Source organism: Pecten maximus, chromosome 6 (genome assembly GCF_902652985.1).
Source record: "Pecten maximus chromosome 6, xPecMax1.1, whole genome shotgun sequence".
NCBI lineage: Eukaryota > Metazoa > Mollusca > Bivalvia > Pectinida > Pectinidae > Pecten > Pecten maximus.
The window spans coordinates 14,184,875-14,191,441 of NC_047020.1; positions in this window are offsets into that span (position 1 = coordinate 14,184,875).

Genomic DNA, 6,567 nt, shown 5'->3' on the forward strand with positions numbered 1-6,567 from the left:
TTGTGTATTAGGGTATAGTACCTGTCATGACACTTGTGTATTAGGGTATAGTACCTGCTGTTACACTTGTCTATTAGGGTAAAGTACTGGCTGTTACACTTGTGTATTAGGGTAAGTACCGGCTGTTACACTTGTGTATTAGGGTATAGTACCTGCTGTTACACTTGTGTATTAGGGTATAGTACATGTTGTTACACTTGTGTATTAGGGTATAGTACATGTTGTTACTCTTGTGTATTAGGGTATAGTACCTGTCATGACACTTGTGTATTAGGGTATAGTACCTGCTGTTACACTTGTGTATTAGGGTATATTACAGTATAGTACGTCAGCTGTGAGACCTGTTATATTATGGTATAGTACGTCAGCTGTTAGACCTGTTATATTACGGTATAGTATGTCAGCTATGAGACCCGTTATATTACGGTATAGTACGTCAGCTGTGAGACCCATTATATGACGGTATAGTATGTCAGCTGTGAGATCTGTTATATTACGGTATAGTACGTCAGCTGTGAGACCTGTTATATTACAGTATAGTACGTCAGCTGTGAGATCTGTGATATTACAGTATAGTACGTCAGCTGTGAGACCTGTTATATTACGGTATAGACCTGTTATATTACGGTATAGTACGTCAGCTGTGAGACCTGTTATATTACAGTATAGTACGTCAGCTGTGAGACCCGTCAGCTATGAGACCCGTTATATTACAGTATAGACCTGTTATATTACGGTATAGTACGTCAGCTGTGAGACCTGTGAGCTTATGGTATAGTACCTCAGCTGTGACAGGGTGCGAAAAAAGCAAAAACTTATTATATTATGGTATAGTACCTGTGTATACATCTATTTAATTGCTTTGTTCCACATTTTAAAGGATCACCAAGTAAACATTGTAATCCTGTTGTATTAAATTAATTTTCACATTTATATGTTATTTATATTGTTAATCTTTCAAAAGTTAAGATTGAAATTTTTCTTTGTCTTTCTCTAAGGTGCTGTGTATATCCAACAAAGAGTAATTAATTATAATGATTGAAAACAAGAATTGTATAGTCTATAGTATGCATGGTTCATACAGATGATGAAAACTTGCATTTTTGGGTCAGAGTGCTCGGAAAATGCTGGAATTTAGGGTAAGTGCTGAAATTTTCTCACAACTGCATGAAAAGTACTTTAGTTCATAATTACTTACTGAAAATGCAGTTGTTTTCAGATTCCTTAAAAATGAAATAATCTCAAGAATTATAAAAAGAAATATAAGTGTCTATAATTTGATGGAAGCTTAGGTACAAACATGAATTCTTGGGCACAAATCAACGTTAAAGATAATGAATAATAAAATGGTATGATGTTTGTTATCTTAATCACATTAAAGATAAAAAGGCTCCAAATTATCCCTACAAAACTGGAAAATTAGAATAGGTGCTGAAAAAGTGCTTGAATTTTGGTTTGAGAATTGTGCATTTGCATGAAGCATGGTATTGTTATATTTTGCAATATATCAGAAATTGCATACTAATTATGCTAATATATATATGACCCTCCTTCAAAGTTTGAGGTTCTAATTTTTTAAGTGAATAATCGGTAACTGGCATTCTAATGAGATTCTATTGAGTGCTCTACCTCTGTCATTCTGACCTACATTTTAACCTTTTGACCTACATCCGAGTTCTGAATCGTATTCACACTTACCTCTTTTGACCTTTGACTATATCAACATCACAGTTTATCAAGCCTGTATCTCATGGTACTAGCTTGGCTGTATAATCTTGTTAGGTATATATTTTTACACTATGAATGCATTGCGTGCCAATAAAGGTTGGTAAGCAAGCTTTTCCGGCACCTGTTTCATCAACATTTCTCTTGAAAAACGTTTTGCATTTAGGTCAGTTCCTCATAAAGTAATGTCCAACTTTAACCAAACTTAATTTTAATTGCTACATATATAGTAAGATCACATAGTGGGCATCTCAACCCAGCCTTTATTTAAACTAGAATATCATCCAGAATTTATGGTCCAGCAACTCTGTGATTAAGCGATGCAGGGAATGTTGACTTTAAACTCACAGGATCTTAGATAAATCTTCACAAAAGCATTGTTCGTTTTACTTGATATCTACAATGTGTATTTGGCATTTTCGTTTTGACAAAGCTCCCTCTCTGTGATATGTTGTCTGAAACTATTGTCAAACTTTTGTAAATTACACTAAATGCAATGAAAATATATTACTGTAAGGTATTTTTTATTCATTCATTAACATGAAAGAATTTCCACTGAAAACTGAGCATCACTTTTAACTCACCTGCCGAAAGGGCAGACGAACATATGTCTTGGTGCAGCATCCGTTGTCTGTCTAGCGTCAACTTTTTTCTGTAAGCAACTAATTTGTCAAATACTGTGAGTCACAGAGACCTAACATTGAGTCTATACCATGCTAGGGTGAAGGGCTACCAAGTTTGTTCAAATGAATGAGCTGGGGTGAAGGGCTACCAAGTTTGTTCAAATGAATGACCTTGACCTGCATACAATGATTTCTTGATAGCCAAGAGACCTGGTATTGGGCCAATAGCATGCTGGAATGTAGGCTTACAAAATTTACTTGCATAGATAATCCTAGCCTATTCTCATAATGTGATAAAGTGGTGATCAGCATTAGTTTGTATACCTGCATAAATGACTTAAATCAACTTCAAAATTGCCCTGCAAGCAGATGACAGCAGTACAGGCCCATTGGGCCTCTTGTTACATATAAATGTCATAGACCCTATTACTTTATAAAGTGTTGTGTTAAACTCAGTTTCTCAAAAAGTATCAATGTTTAAACTATTTCAACCACACCTGTAGCTGCGTTGTAGTATATAGACATCTCAACCAACTCCACAGATTACATGAATTTCAATTATTTTGTTATGCAGTATTTTGGGTTAAAAACCTTACATTTTCAGAAATCGATATTGCTTTTACGATAATATCTTAAAGCCAAATTAGAGAATTTAGGTGAATTTTGAGAATTACAATATTGGTTTTTGGATTAAACATTTTGAAAGACATATATTCATTATTTGTCAACATACTCCAGATAGCTCAAGGAAGAGCATTCCACCAAAACCTGGAAAGATCCAGGTTCAAGTCCTGGTCTGGGTATAGACAAAGATGGATTTATATAATGCTTACATAGTTTTAATTGTCTTGTGTCATGTGGTCTGTATTTGATATCTCGTGAATCCCATGACACATTGAGTTCATGTTCACACCATCAAATTCTATAATTGATTTTGTTATTTCCGTATATTATGTTTTGGTGCATGGTATTGTTGTTATATGACTGTGCAATATTTTACAATCATTGACTTTGTTATAGGTTATTATGCTATACAATTATTTACTTTTGAAGGTTATTAACACCTTGTATTGATTAAGCTAAACAAAGTCAATAACTGTTTTGTAATTTGAAGCAATGCCTTATACTGTTTTTGAAACCATTTTTTTTCCAATAGAAATTCTTAATATTAACACGTAAATAATGCTTAACAATAACCATATTGATTGCGAAATATACACATCTTATAAAACAACAAGAGTGTGAGAATGGTGTAGAGTTATTGGCATTAAATTGAAGTTTTCCATTTATTGTTACAGAATTGATATCACTGACAGACCTGGGAACTTCTACGGATTGTCCGTAATTGTACCATATTTACTTTTAAAATAGGACTACGGATTGACAATGAGATGCTATAGAAATATAAATAAACTGAAAAAAATGTGTTATTTTTTAACTTGTTATGTTTAAATTTAGTTCCCTCTTATAAAAGAAACTGCATTTGTTGCTTAATTTTTGTTAAATTTTGTAATCAAATTTCTGCCTGTTTCCTGATTCGTCAATCCATTTCCGAATCTGCCAGCCATTTGACAAGTCAAAGTCAAATAAACTCTTTAATAGGCAAAAGGCGGAAACAAACATTTTAAAGAATTCACATACGCTTAGACATGTGCTGAAAATAGGCTGTTGAAAATACTGAAACATATCAATAAAGCAGCAAGATGACCTGTTTAGTCACAATTCAAACAGAACAAAGACAATCAGCATTTTAAAGACTGTTACCAAACGGAATGGCCATGTCTTCTCTCAAGTTTGTAATCCGCTTGGTGCGTAGTTAAGACTTCTCCTGCATGCACTCATGCAGGTCAAAATAATTGTCCGCGGCATGTAAACTCGAAACCACAGAGATTATGTGTCACGCATAGTGCCAGAAATTTCCCCCAACAAAATTGCAATGTTTAATCACTTAAGTCACTATTTTCGAACTTATAGTGTCAATAGGATCATAATTAAGACAAAACATCCTGCAAAGTAGATAGAATATTTCAACATCTCTGACACTACATCAGACACTGCTTGCACACATCACATTGGTTATTAGTCTGATGAAGGTGACAGTGTAGTCATGGAAAAGTCACAGTCTTAAATATCATATTGGTTGTGTCATTACTACAATGTACACTCGATCACAAGGACACAACTACAATGTAACACCTCAGTCACAAGGACATCAACTACAATGTAACGCCTCAGTCACAAGGACCTACACTACAATGTAACACCTCAGTCACAAGGACCTACACTACAATGTAACGCCTCAGTCACAAGGACCTACACTACAATGTAACACCTCAGTCACAAGGACCTACACTACAATGTAACGCCTCAGTCACAAGGACCTACACTACAATGTAACACCTCGGTCACAAGGACATAACTACAATGTAACACCTCGGTCACAAGAACATAAACTACAATGTAACACCTCAGTCACAAGGACATAAACTACAATGTAACGCCTCAGTCACAAGGATGTAACTACAATGTAACACCTCAGTCACAAGGACGTAACTACAATGTAACACCTCAGTCACAAGGATGTAACTACAATGTAACACCTCAGTCACAAGGATGTAACTACAATGTAACACCTCGGTCACAAGGACATAAACTACAATGTAACACCTCAGTCACAAGGACGTAACTACAATGTAACACCTCAGTCACAAGGACTTAACTACAATGTAACACCTCGGTCACAAGGACATAAACTACAATGTAACACCTCAGTCACAAGGACGTAAACTACAATGTAACACCTCGGTCACAAGGACATCAACTACAATGTAACACCTCAGTCACAAGGACATAAACTACAATGTAACACCTCAGTCACAAGGACGTAAACTACAATGTAACACCTCAGTCACAAGGATGTAACTACAATGTAACACCTCAGTCACAAGGACGTAACTACAATGTAACACCTCAGTCACAAGGACGTAACTACAATGTAACACTTCAGTCACAAGGATGTAACTACAATGTAACACCTCAGTCACAAGGACGTAAACTACAATGTAACACCTCAGTCACAAGGACCTACACTACAATGTAACACCTCAGTCACAAGGACGTAAACTACAATGTAACACCTCAGTCACAAGGACCTACACTACAATGTAACACCTCAGTCACAAGGACGTAACTACAATGTAACACCTCGGTCACAAGGACGTAAACTACAATGTAACACCTCAGTCACAAGGACCTACACTACAATGTAACACCTCAGTCACAAGGATGTAACTACAATGTAACACCTCGGTCACAAGGACGTAAACTACAATGTAACACCTCAGTCACAAGGACCTACACTACAATGTAACACCTCAGTCACAAGGACGTAACTACAATGTAACACCTCGGTCACAAGGACGTAAACTACAATGTAACACCTCAGTCACAAGGACGTAACTACAATGTAACACCTCAGTCACAAGGACGTAACTACAATGTAACACCTCAGTCACAAGGACGTAACTACAATGTAACGCCTCATTCAAAAGGATGTAACTACAATGTAACACCTCAGTCACAAGGATGTAACTACAATGTAACACCTCAATCACAAGGACATAAACTACAATGTAACACCTCGGTCACAAGGATGTAACTACAATGTAACACCTCAGTCACAAGGACGTACCTACAATGTAACACCTTAGTCACAAGGATGTAACTACAATGTAACACCTCAGTCACAAGTACGCAACTACAATGTAACGCCTCTGTCACAAGGACGTAAACTACAATGTAACACCTCTGTCACAAGGACGTAAACTACAATGTAACACCTCAGTCACAAGGACGTAACTACAATGTAACACCTCAGTCACAAGAACATCCACTACAATGTAACACCTCGGTCACAAGGACATAAACTACAATGTAACACCTCGGTCACAAGGACATAAACTACAATGTAACACCTCGGTCACAAGGACATAACTACAATGTAACACCTCAGTCACAAGGATGTAACTACAATGTAACACCTCGGTCACAAGGACATAAACTACAATGTAACACCTCAGTCACAAGGACCTACACTACAATGTAACACCTCAGTCACAAGGACATATAACTACAATGTAACACCTCAGTCACAAGGACATAACTACAATGTAACACCTCAGTCACAAGGACCTACACTACAATGTAACACCTCAGTCAC